At 39.7% G+C, this 13648-nt stretch overlaps 1 protein-coding gene and 1 long non-coding RNA gene across 3 annotated transcripts in view; one reads left to right on the top strand and one right to left on the bottom strand.

Annotated features, from left to right (window-relative positions):
* The window catches only part of LOC100357801 (interferon-induced very large GTPase 1), a 48914-nt gene extending 48011 nt beyond the window's left edge, over nt 1-903 (bottom strand). The window contains exon 1 of the mRNA XM_008265392.5: nt 543-903. The gene's annotated coding sequence lies outside the window, so the exon portion shown is untranslated. The remainder of the gene's footprint in view (nt 1-542) is intronic.
* The window catches only part of LOC103350202 (uncharacterized), a 104009-nt gene that overhangs the window by 66693 nt on the left and 23668 nt on the right, over nt 1-13648 (top strand). The gene's annotated exons all lie outside the window — the stretch shown is intronic.

Here is a 13648-nt window from a genome sequence, read left to right as displayed (position 1 = left end):
TGCTAGGCAGAGGATTAGCCTAGTGAGCCGTGGCGCCGGCTTGTTCCTCTTCTGATCCCTGCTCTGCTTATGGACTGTACCCAGTGAGAGACCAGAAGGAAGCTCCTGGCTCCTGGCTTCAGATCGGCTTGGTTCCAGCTGTTGTGGCCATTTGGGGAATGAAACAGTGAATGGAGGACTTCTCTCTCTGTGTGACTCTACCTCTCAAATAAATAAATACAAATATTAAAAAATCTCAAAATGTCAATTTTGCTCATATATATTATATTTTCTGTACTCTGTTACCTCAGATTAGGGAAAACATATGATATTTATCTTTTTGGAACTGGCTTGTCTCACCAAGTATAATGGTTTCCAGATGCATTCATTTTTTTGAGAAAGACAGGATTTCATTCTTTTTTTAACAGCTGATTCTTTACATGCTTTAAATTCCCTGTATCTCTGATTGTTCCCTATGACTATTTCTATCAATTTCTGTTTCATTTTAGTCTTTGCATGTGCTGTTTTTATCTACCCTATTTCCTCTTTTGTTCTTCACTTACCTGTCTCCTTGAAGCCAAGTTCCTAGCTGCCACAGAGAGATCTGGTGGAGTGAGTTCCTTCCCAGAGTGTGGTAGGTTGCTGATTCAGAGCTCCAGCCCGGCGTTTTGGTTCTCTGTGTGTGAATGGGGACTGTATTTATCCTCAGAGAGGCAGGAAATGAAGAGCTTGTTTCACTTTCATTTTGTTTTTTTGCTCTCCGTTTTTAAAAAAAGTCAGCTGATTAAAAGGATGCCTGTGTGTGTCTTGTGTTGATTCCTGGTAAAAAATTACTTTGAATCTGAAGTATACTTAAATCTCCAGGAACTGGACTGATCAAAATCAAAAAGCTCAAAGTTCAGGCAAGACAATTTTACATTGTTTGGATATAATTGGTCACAGTGTGTCCAGCGTTCCATGGCAATTATGTTAACTATAAGATAGCCTGATTTAAAGAGATAACCATTTTTGCAGTTACACTGGTAGTACAAGTCACAGTAACCTGGAGACCAACTAAAAGGGACAAGAATATTAGAAAATCTTAGAATAGCCTATTTGCCATCCACTATTCAGGATTCTTGCAAATCAACAGCTAGCTGTGCCTATAAACAATATGTTTCCCCCCTGAGAAATGTCCTTGATCTATTTGGTGGCAGTTTCAGAGAAACTGCAGTAGTAGCCATTTTTTAAATTGAGCTTTCTCTGTTGGTAAATCAAGGGACAGATAAGTGTCTCATTCAGTTTTGTTCAGCATCATACACAAACTCTCAACATGGGCAAAGAGAAGATCTAAAACTGCATGATGTTCCACTGAGCGCTTTTGCTGAACACAAATGTTCTCATCCTTCTCTGATAGAGTGCATTCTACCTGAATCCTTGAAGGGTCTCACTGACTACAAAATCTATGATTTTGGGGTGGGGGTTCTGGTGCAGTGGATTAAGCAGCTTTTTGGTATACTCTCATCTTTATTGCAGTGCAGTTCGAGTTTTGGCTTTCTGTTTATGTCCCTGGGAATGCAACAGATGATGGTCCTGGTAATTGGATCCCTGTTACACATAACGGAGATCCAGATAGAGTTTTTTGCCCAAACCAAGCTGATTTAATTACCATGCCTTGCAATATATTTTATAGTCACATAGTTCTTTTTCAAATTTATTTATTTGAAAGGCAGAGTTGAGAGAGAGAGAGAAAGAGAGAGAGAGAGAGACCTTGCATCCACTTGTTCATTCCCCAAATGGCTGCAATAGCCAGTGCTTGGCCAGGTCAAAGTCAGGAATGTGGAACTCCAACTGTGTCTCCCACATGGGTGGCTGAGGTCCAAGTACTTGGAGCATCCATCTTGCACTGCTTTCTCAGATGCCTTTGCAGAGAGTTGGACTGGAAGTGGAGCAGCTGGGACATGAACCGATGTGCAAAGGGGGTGTTGTGATGCTGGTGTCTCAGTTGGCAGCCTAACCCACTATAGCACCACACTGGCTCCCCACATCAGGTAGTTTAACCCTTCCTGCTTTGTCCTTTTCCCTTAGAACTGCTTTGGTTATTCTGCGTTTTTTTGTGGTCCTATGCAAACTTAGCACTCTTTCTTTCTATTTCTCCAAAAAATTGTTGGTATTGTTTTGATAAGAAATTGTATTAAGTCTCTAAATCTCTTTAAGTAGTATGGAAATTTGAATGACATCGATTCATCCATTCATTCTTTCCCTTTGCCTTTGTCTTCCTCAATATTTTCCATCATAATAGTTTTCTTGTAGAGACATTTCATCTCTTATTTCTGGGTATTTTATTTTATCTTTTGTAGATGCTGAAAATGGGACTGCTTTCTTGATTTCTTTTTCATATAATTCACTATGGATGTATAACAATGCTATTGATTTTTGTATGTTTGTATCCTGTAAATTTGTACAATTTGTTTATTGGCTTACTTATTAGTTCTATTAGCTTTTTAAACATTAGAATAGTGTTTATTAGGTTTTCTTTTAATATAAACACAAGAAAAATCAGGTGAGTTGTAGCATTCTGTTCAAAATAAAATTGCAACCAACACTTGAATCTCCAAGATCTGAACTCCATAAATGATATTTTTTTGAGGTGGCAAATTTGTAATATTTTATATACTATTATTTATGTCTCTGTCCTTTAAAAATGATGGTACCTGTAATACTCAATATTATGTAAAGTGTTGCTATATTTAGAGAAAATATTTCTGGTCCAGAAATGCTTTGTTTACAGGTCAGATTCCTGGGATTATACTTGAGAAGGTAGGAGAAACAGATTTCATATAGTTGAGAACACTCATTTTTCCCCCAGTATTTCAAATCTAAGGTGATGTTGTTACCAATCCCCTAACATTATCTATTACTTGTCCTTTAAAGCGTTAGGAGGGTTCCTAAGATTTATGTAAGTTCCCGTTTAAATAGCAGGAATTGCAATGGGATGCTTGCAGCCAGGTGAACGTGTGGGATTAAACAACCGTTTTGCATCACCTACAACAATTTAGGGTCCAGTTCCTTGTTGTTGATCACATGTGCATTAACCCTGCTCTTCATAATCTTCCTTTACCAGATCTAGAGTAAAGGGAGGTGATCCAAGCAGAGAGAGTATAGCTCTGCAAAGGCCTGCTTTAAGAAGGGAGGTTCTTCCTAGGCAACAACAAGGTATTCCAAAACTATTAAAGCTGCTCTAAGCTTTGAAGTATAAATGCTACAAACTGACATACAGCACATTATCTGAAAGCTCAATTATTTCTTTCAGACTTATTTAGTTTTGAAAATTTGGAATATTAAACTTCCAATTCTATTTGGGGAGGGGGGTTTCAGTCAATATATGCAATCTAAGATGGGACTGAAACAAAACATTAAAATTAAAAGCTTAACATTCCAAATTTAGAAAAACTAAGTTTAAAAGAAATATAATTAAACTTTCACATGATGTTCTCTCTAAGTTTGTAGCATGTCTATCTCTGCTGCAGTGCCCTGGAGGGCCCACTCACACACAAATGCTTAAAACTGCACTAACCTTCTGGACACCTTGTATTTTACTACCTGCTTGCTATTCCTGGACCACCATGTTGGCTGACATTAGGAAAGTATCTTTTAATACAGTTTTTTGATAAATAAGGAAAATTATCAGAAGATGAAAAGCATCATTATGTTATAGTTCATGAAAATATAGCATCGCCCCAACAGAAGCTTATTAATAACTAATACATTCTCTTTATGACCCCAGTGTGCTAAAATGCTACTATGAGTGCTTGCAAGGAGCAGGAATGAGAGGTGTTCTCCAGCAGCTTTTTGGTTGAAATTGATTGCCAATGATGATGAGCAGCTTCAATGATGCAGGAAGAAGAACCCTCAATACCTAACAATGTTATAGTTTGCTCCTAAGTGGCTTTGTGAGTTGGTAAGAGTCCATGTTTCAAGGATAATACTGCATTGATTCTAAAGGCATATGCAGCAATATTGGTAGACAGTAAGAAAAATAGGAAAAAGATAAAAGTTATAGGGTTGTGTCTGTAATGTCTAAAAATCTTAACTATTAATTAAAAATTAAGAAACCTCATGTAGTTCACAGCTATTGGCCTACACAGTAAGCAAATATCTGCATGTGGGTTGGGAGCTTTCCCTTTCTAGAGTGGTTTTTGTAACTATGTTTACATTAAAACAGTCAGAAGAGTGTGTTGTTGGGTTAACAAGGTCCCATTCTTTCCTATGGAGTGTAATTCCCCTCATTGTCCGCAAGTCTCTTGAATTCCATGTCTTTCTTTTTGGTGAAAATACTAACTTTGCTGGTTTTTGGGCGAGAGAGGTGATAATTCTCCAGTCTTTGTACATGAAAGATTCAGGATATTAGAACCCCCTCATTACTTCTTTAAGAGAGGATTGGATAGCCTTGGGCTATGCCGGGGCTGCTGCTGCTCGCCCAACCACCCTGCCGCTGGGCCTTGGGTAGGGCTGTGGCCTCGGCCACACCCCCACCACCGCGCCACCACTGCCTCCCCCAAGCTGACTTGCCTCCTATGAGCTTTTTGATGGAGTGTTGGTGTTTTGGGGGGTTCTTTTTTTTTTTTTTTTTTTTTTTTTAATTTATTTGACAGAGTTAGTGAGAGAGAGAACAGAGAGAAAGGTCTTCTTTTCCATTGGTTCACTTCCCAAATGGCCTCCATGGCTGGAGATATGCCAATCCAAAGCCAGGAGCCAGGTACTTCTTTCTGGTTTCTGACGTGGGTTCAGGGGCCCAAGCACTTTTGCCATCCTCCACTGCCTTCCCGGGCCACAGCAGAGAGCTGGACTGGAAGAGAAGCAACTGGGACTAGAACCCGGTGCCCATATGGGATGCTGGCACCGCAGGCGGAGGATTAACTAAGTGAGTCATGGCGCCTGCCCTGTTTGGGTTTTGTCCTTTGCAGACAATGACAATCTGACTTCCTCAGTTCCAATTTGGATGCCCTTTATTGCTTTCTCTGTGTAGTTGCTCTGGCCAAGATTTCCAGGACTAAGTTGAAGAAGTGGTAAAAGGAGGCCGGCATTGTGGTGCAGCAGGCTAAGCTGCTGTCTGCAATGCTGGCACACCATATGAGTGCCAGTTCAAGTCCTCACTGCTCCATTTCTGATTCAGCCCCACTGCTAACATGCCTGGGAAAGCAGAGGAAGATAGTCCAAGTATTTGCACCCGTGACACCCATGACACAGCTAGAATTCCAGGCTTCTGGCTTTGGCTCAGCCCAGCCCTAGCCATTGCAGCCATTTTGGGGAGTGAACCCTCAGATGGAAGATCTCTACTCTGCCTCTCCCTCCTTCCCTGTAACTCTGCCTTTCAAGTAAATAAATCCTTATTAAAATTGGTGAAGAGGCAGGTGTATAGCTAAGACATTAAGAGATTGCTTAATATACCCATATACCATATTGTGGTAGAAGCTTCCCCAAGGTCAGATAGAGAAAAAGAAACTTACCCTGGAAAGGAAATGTGCTCATCTGCTTGCTTATGGATGCTTCAACTGTAGATATCATCTGCTTATTTGTTAACTATTTAAGGTTCTTGGCTGGCGCTGTGGCTCAATAGGCTAATCCTCAACCTAGCACACCGGATTCTTTCCCGGTTGCCCCTCTTCCAGGCCAGCTTTCTGCTGTGGCCCGGGAAGGCAGTGGAGGATGGCCCAAGTGCTTGGGCCCTGCACCCCATGGGAGACCAGGAGAAGCACCTGGCTCCTGCCTTCGGATCAGTGAGGTGCGCCGGCCGCAGCGCGCCAGCCGTGGTGGCCATTGGAGGGTGTACCAACGGCAAAAGGAAGACCTTTCTCTCTGTCTCTCTCTCTCACTATCCACTCAGCCTGTCAAAAAAAAAATAAATAAATAAATAAATTTAAGGTTCTGCTTGCTGGTACAGAGCGATGGTGTTAACCCTTGCCCCAGGTACATGGATGTGGAAACAACATCAGTAACTATGTACACAAGTGCAGTATTATATTGTATCATTTCCTGTGGCTGCCATGTAACATTAGAATATACAATGAAACGTATGCACGTGGCCATATAAGGAAGACCAAGATGCTAAAAAACCATGTATAAGGAAATACCTCTCTTTGTTCCGGGCTCAGTCTTTATGGATCCGAATCCATCTGAGTCTTATGCCAGCATAACTTAAGACTATTTCCTGGCCTTGGTGTCTCGTCTCTGTTCATGAATTCTGATACAAACAGTGTGCCTGGGTTTAATGTCTAACTCTGTCTCTTGTCTCCAGCTTTTGTTAATGTGACCCTAGGAGACAGTCATGATAGCAAAAGTATTTGTATTTCTGCCATCAATGTGGGAGACTCTGATTTGGGTTCATGGCTCCTGGATTTCACGTGGCCCAGTCAAAGCCATTTTGGGCACTGGGGGTGCTGACCAGCAGGTGGTAGCTCTCCTCCTTTCTTCTCTCTGTGACTTTCTGTTTTTCATATAAAATTTTTAAAAAGTGGGGAAAGCAGGCATCCTTGTTTTATTCCAGATGTTAGAGAAAAAGCCTTTATATTTTCCCATTCAGTTTATGTCAGCTGTATGTTTAAATATAGCTTTTTTATTTTGTTGAAGTATATTTCTTTTATACCTAACTTGTTGAGTGTTTTTCATAAAGGGATGTTGGATTTTATTCTATTTAGATGACCATATTTTTTTCTCCTTCATTCTGTTGATGTTATCTCTTACATATATGATTTATGTATGTTTAACCACATTGCATCCCTGGGAGGAATCCTATTTTATGATAGTGAAGCATCTTTTTAAAGTTTGATTTCAGTTTTCTTGTATTTATTTGACGATTTTTACATCTGTGTTCAAGGATATTGAGCTGTAGTTCCTCCTGCCCCTGGCTGGTTTGAATATCAGGGCTGATATTAATATCATATTAATATCACAGTTATACACAGAGAGGAGAGGTAGAGAACTGGTTCACTCCTAGTTGGCCGCAACAGCTGGAGCTTCACCAATCTGAAGCCAGGAGCCAGGAGTTTCTTCTGGGTCTACCACGTGGGGGCAGGGGCCCAAGGACTTGGGCCATCTTCTACTATTTTCCCAGGCCATAACAGAGAGCTAGATCAGAAGTGGAGCAGCTGGGACTTGAGCTGGCACCCCACTTGAACCACAGGCGGTGGCTTTACCTGCTATGCCACAGCACCGGCCCTTGTAGTATAATTTGATATTAGGCAGTGTGATGCTTCCTGCTTTGTTATTATTGTTTGGGATATCTTGGGTTTTCTTTGTAGTTCCATATGAATTTTAGAATTTTTCACCTACAACCGTGAAAAATAATATTGGAATTATGGTAAGGATTACACTGAATCTGTAGATTATTTTTGGTCTTATCAACATTTTAACAATATAAATTCTTCCAATCTGTGAGGATGAGATACCTTTACATTTATTTGTGTCTTCTTCAGTTTTTATTTATTTGTTTATCTCTTCAAAAGACAAGCAACATAGAAACATAGATAGATGATAGGTAGATATATAGATAGATTGATCAATCATCCAAATGCTGGTTCATTCCCCAGGTACCTGCAACAGCTGGCGTTGGGACAGTCTGAAGCCAGCAACCAGAAACTCCACTGAGTCTCCCACAAGAGTGGCAGGAATTCAGGGACTCGAGCCATCATCTCCTGGCTCCAGTATATGCATTAGCAGGAAGCTGGATTGGAAGCAGAGTAGCTGAGATTTGAACTAGGCACTCTGATATGAAATGCAGGCATCCCAAGCCATGGCTTTACCTACTATGCCACAATGCTCACCCCTTTGACTTTTTAATTAATGTTCAATAGTTTTTAGTGAATGGGTCTTTCACCTTCTTGGTTACATTATTCCTACATTTTTTAGAGGACTTAATTATTTTTATTTATTTATTTTATTTCATTTGAAAGGCAGGGAGAAACTGAGACAGACATACAAATAGAGTACTCCCATCTGCTTGGAGCCTCAGATTCTCACAACAGCTAGGGCTGGGTTAGGCTGAATCAGCCAGAACTGTGAACTCCATCAGCATCTCCCCTGTGGATGGCAGGGACCAGACTATCTGAGCAATCATCTGCTGCCTTCCAGAGTCTGCATCATCAGGAAACTGAAATGAGAGCAGATCTTGAACTGGAACTGGAACTGAAGCAGTGTGATATGGAATGTGAGCATCTCAAGCAGCATCCTCATTGCTATGCTAAATGCACACTCCATATTCTTACATATTTTAAAGAGATCTATTGTAGTAGCAGTTGCTTTCTGGATGCCTTTTTCAGCTAGTTTGTGTACAGGAATACTACTGATTTTTGTATATTGATTTTGTATACTGCAAATTTGCTGAATTCGTTTATCAGTCCAATTTTTTTACCAGGGTTGGAAATTCTTTAGGGTTTCCTATATGTAAGATCATTCATCAGCAAAGAATAATGGTTTCACTTCTTCTTTTCATGTTTTTTTTTTTAAGATTTATTTATTTATTTGAAAGGCAGATTTACAGAGAGAGACACACACAGAGACAGATCTTCCATCTGCTGGTTCACTCCCCAGATGGCCACAATGGCCATGGCTGGGCCAGGCTAAAACCAGAAACCAGGACCTTTTTACAGGTCTCCCACGTGATGGAATGGGCCCAAGTAGTTGAGCCATCTTTGGCTGCTTTCTTAGGCGTGTTAGCAGGGAGTTGGATTGGAAGCACAGCAGCTGGAAGTTGAACCCGTGCTCTGATAGGGGATCTGGCATCTCAAGTGGTTTAACTCACTGTACCACAGCACTAGTCCATCCTTTCCTGTTTTGATGGCTTTTATTTCTTTCTCTTACCTTATTGTTCTGGCAAGGACTTCCAGTACTATATGAATAGAGGTGGCAGGAGTAGGCATCCTGGTCTTGTTCTGAACCTTAAGAAGAGGGTTCTTATATTTCTCCATGAATTTCTCTAGAGTAAAATGCTAGTTGTGGGTTTATTATATGTGCCCCTTATTTTGTTCAAATACATTCCTTTTATAACTAACTTTTTGAGTTTTTTTTGAGTAATCATTGAGGATTTATTTCTTGTCTCAAAGTATATATTCTTTTTTTTTTGCACTTTCTTTTTTAAAATAATGAAATGAATATGAACTTTGCCAGATGCTTTTCTGTATCCAATGAGATTATTACATACATTTTATTCTTTATTCTATTAATATCGTGTATCACAATTCCCTGATTTGTGCATATTGTATCATCTCCTTGCATCTTAGGTATTAACCCTATTGGTCATTGTGAATAATCCTTCTAATGTGCTGTTGAGTACAGTTTGCTAAGGTTTTGTTGAGGATTCTTCCATCTATGTTCATAAAGGATGTCATTTTGTAGTTTTTTTGTAGTGTCCTCTCATGGCCTTGGTTTGAGGGTAATGCTGGATTGTAAAAAGAGTTTGGCAATATTACTTCCTCTGATTTTTTTGGAAAAGTATGTGGAGAATTCATATTAGTTCCTCAAGTGTTTGGTAGAATTCAGCAGTGAAGCCATCAAGTCCTGGGCTTTTGTTTGATGGGGACTTTTTATTATTGATTCAGTCTTCTCACATACAAACTATTTGGATTTCTTCATTTTCCTATCTTGGTTAATTTATTTTTTTTATTTTTAACTTTTATTTAATGAATATAAATTTCCAAAGTATGCCTTATGGATTATAATGGCTCCCCCCCCATAACATCCCTCCCACCCGCAACCCTCCCCTTTCCCACTCCCTCTCCCCTTCCATTCATATCAAGATTCATTTTCGATTCTCTTTATATACAGAAGATCAGTTTAGCATACAATAAGTAAAGATTTCAACAGTTTGCTCCCACACAGAAACATAAAGTGAAAAATACTGTTTGAGTACTAGTTACAGCATTAAATCTCAATGTACAGCACACTAAGGACAAAGATCCTACATGAGGAGTAAGTGCACAGTGACTCCTGTTGTTGACTTAACAAATTGACTCTTGTTTATGGCATCAGTAATCACCCTAGGCTCTTGACATGAGTATCCAAGGCTATGGAAGCCCCCTGAGTTCACTGACTCTGATCATTTTTAGACAAGGCCATGGTCAAAGTGGAAGTTCTCTCCTCCCTTCAGAGAAAGGTACCTCCTTCTTTGATGACCCATTCTTTCCACTGGGATCTCACTCGTGGAGATCCTTCATTTAGGTTTTTTTTTTTTCCCCAGAGTGTCTTGGCTTTCCATGCCTGAAATACTCTCATGGGCATTTCAGCCGGATCCACATGCCTTAAGGGCTGATTATGAGGCCAGAGTGCTGTTAGGGCATTTGCCATTCTATGGGTCTGCTGTGTATCTCACTTCCCATGTTGGATCATTCTCTCCCTTTTTGATTCTATCAGCTAGTATTTGCAGACACTAGTCTTGTTTATGTGATCCCTTTGGTTCTTAGTCCTATCATTACAATCAATTGTGAACAGAAATTGATCACTGGGACTAGTGAGATGGCATTGGTACATGCCACCTTGATGGGATTGAATTCGAATCCCCTGGTATGTTTCTAACTCTACTGTTTGAGGTAAATCAGCTTGAGCATGTCCCGAATTGCACATCTCTTCCCTCTCTTATTCCCACTCTTATATTTAACAGTGATCACTTTTCAGTTAAGTTTCAGCACTTAAGAAGAATTGTGTATTGATTACAGTATTCAACCAAAAGTATTAAGTAGAACAAACAAAAAATACTAAGAGGGATAACATATTAAGCTGCTCATCAACAGTCAGGGTGAGGGCTGATCAAGTCACCGTTTCTCATAGTGTTCATTTCACTTTAACAGGTTTCCTTTTTGGTGCTCAGTTAGTTGTCACCTATCAAGGAGAACAAGTGGTATTTGTCCCTTTGGGATTGGCTTATTTCACTCAACATAATGTTTTCCAAATTCCTAACAGGGATCACTTTTCAGTTAAAATTTAAACACCTAAGAATAATTGTGTGTTAATTACAGAGTTCAACCAATGGTACTAGAACAAAAAAAAATACTAAAATGGATAAAGTATTACATTGTACATCAACCATCAGGACAAGAGCTGATCAAGTCACTGTTTCTCATAGTGTCCATTTCACTTCAACAAGTTTCCCCTTTGGTGCTCAGTTAATTGTCACCGATCAGGGAGAACACATGATATTTGTCCCTTTGTGACTGGCTTATTTCACTCAGCATGATGTTTTCCAAATTCCTCCATCTTGTTGCAAATGACTGGTTTTCGTTGTTTTTGACTGCTGTATATTATTCTATAGAGTACATGTCCCATAATTTCTTTATCCAGTCTACTGTTGATGGGCATTTGGGTTGGTTCCAGGTCTTAGCTATTGTGAATTGAGCTGCAATAAACATTAATGTGCAGACTGCTTTTTTGTTTGCCAATTTAAATTCCTTTGGGTAAATTCCAAGGAGTGGGATGGCTGGGTTGTATGGTAGGGTTATCTTCAGGTTTCTGAGGAATCTCCAGACTGACTTCCATAGTGGCTTAACCAGATTGCATTCCCACCAACAGTGGGTTAGTGTCCCTTTTTCCCCACATCCTCTCCAGCATCTATTGTTGGTAGATTTCTGAATGTGAGCCATTCTAACTGGGGTGAGGTGGAACCTCAATGTGGTTTTGATTTGCATTTCCCTGATTGCTAGTGATCTTGAACATTTTTTCATGTGCCTGTTGGCCATTTGGATTTCCTCTTTTGGAAAATGTCTATTGAGGTCCTTGGCCCATCTCTTAAGTGGGTTGTTAGTTTTGATGTTGTGGAGTTTCTTGATTTCTTTGTAGATTCTTGTTATCAACCCTTTATCAGTTGCATAGTTTGCAAATATATTTTCCCATTCTGTTGGTTGCCTCTTCACTTTCCTGACTGTTTCTTTTGTAGTACAGAAACTTCTCAATTTGATGCAATCCCAACTGTTAATTTTGGCTTTGACTGCCTGTGCTTCTGGGGTGTTTTCCAAGAAGTCATTGCCGGTACCTATATCTTGCAGGGTTTTTCCAATGCTCTCTAGTAATTTGATGGTGTCAGGTTGTAGATTTAAGTCTTTAATCCATGTTGAGTGGATTTTTGTGTAAGGTGAAAAGTAGGGGTCTTGCTTCATGATTCTGCACATGGAAATCCAATTTTCCCAGCACCATTTATTGAATAGACTGTCCTTATTACAGGGATTGGTTTTGGACCCTTGATCAAATATGAGTTGGCTGTAGATGTTTGGGTTGATTTCTGGTGTTTCTATTCTGTTCCATTGGTCTATCCATCTGTTTCTGTACCAGTACCATGCTGTTTTGATTACAACTGCCCTGTAGTATGTCCTGAAATCTGGTATTGTGATGCCTCCAGCTTTGTTTTTGTTGTACAAGATTGCTTTAGCTATTCGAGGTCTCCTGTGTCTCCATATAAATTTCAGCACCATTTTTTTCCAGATCTGAGAAGAATGTCTTTGGTATCTTGATTGGTATTGCATTGAATCTATAAATTGCTTTTGGGAGAATGGACATTTTGATGATGTTGATTCTTCCAATCCATGAGCATGGAAGATTTTTCCATTTCTTGGTATCCTCTTCTGTTTCTTTCTTTAAGATTTTGTAATTCTCATCGTAGAGATCTTTAACGTCCTCGGTTAAGTTTATTCCAAGGTATTTTATTGTTTTTGTAGCTATTGTGAATGGGATTGATCTTAGAAGTTCTTCCTCAGCCATGGCATTGTCTGTGTATACAAAGGCTGTTGATTTTTGTGCATTGATTTTATACCCTGCTACTTTGCCAAACTCTTCTGTGAGTTCCAATAGTCTCTTAGTAGAGTTCTTTGGCTCCCCTAAATAAAGAATCATATCATCTGCAAAGAGGGATAGTTTGAGTTCTTCCTTTCCAATTTGTATCCCTTTAATTTCCTTTTCTTGCCTAATAACTCTGGCTAGAGCCTCCAGAACTATATTGAATAGCAGTGGTGAGAGTGGGCATCCCTGTCTGGTACCAGATCTCAGTGGAAATGCTTCCAACTTTTCCCCATTCAATAGGATGTTGGCTGTGGGTTTTTCATAGATTGCTTTGATTGTATTGAGGAATGTTCCTTCCAAACCCAGTTTGCTTAGAGTTTTCATCAAGAACGGGTGTTATATTTTATCAAATGCTTTCTCGGCATCTATTGAGATAACCATATGGTTTTTCTTCTGCAGTCTGTTAATGTGGTGTATCACATTGATTGTTTTGCACACATTAAACCATCCCTGCATACCAGGGAGAAATCCCACTTGGTCTGGGTGGATGATCTTTCTGATGTGTTGTTGCATTCTATTGGCAAGAATTTTATTGAGGATTTTTGCATCTATGTTCATCAGGGATATTGGTCTGTAATTCTCTTTCAATGCTGCATCTTTTTCCGGCTTAGGAATTAAGGTGATGCTGGCTTCATAGAAAGAATTTGGGAGGATTCCCTCTTCTTCGATTGTTCTGAATAGTTTGAGAAGAAATGGGATTAGTTCTTCTTTAAATGTCTGGTAGAATTCAGCAGTGAATCCATCTGGTCCTGGGCTTTTCTTTGTTGGGAGGGCCTTTATTACTGTTTCAATTTCTGTCTCAGTTATGGGTCTGTTTAGGTTTTCGATGTCTTCCTGGTTCAATTTAGGTAGGTTGCATGTGTCCAGGAAT

Source organism: Oryctolagus cuniculus, chromosome 1, assembly GCF_051225735.1.
Source record: "Oryctolagus cuniculus isolate XC-2025 breed Fujian yellow rabbit chromosome 1, ASM5122573v1, whole genome shotgun sequence".
In the NCBI taxonomy this organism is placed as follows: Eukaryota; Metazoa; Chordata; class Mammalia; order Lagomorpha; family Leporidae; genus Oryctolagus; species Oryctolagus cuniculus.
This window is presented reverse-complemented; position numbering and strand designations above follow the sequence as displayed.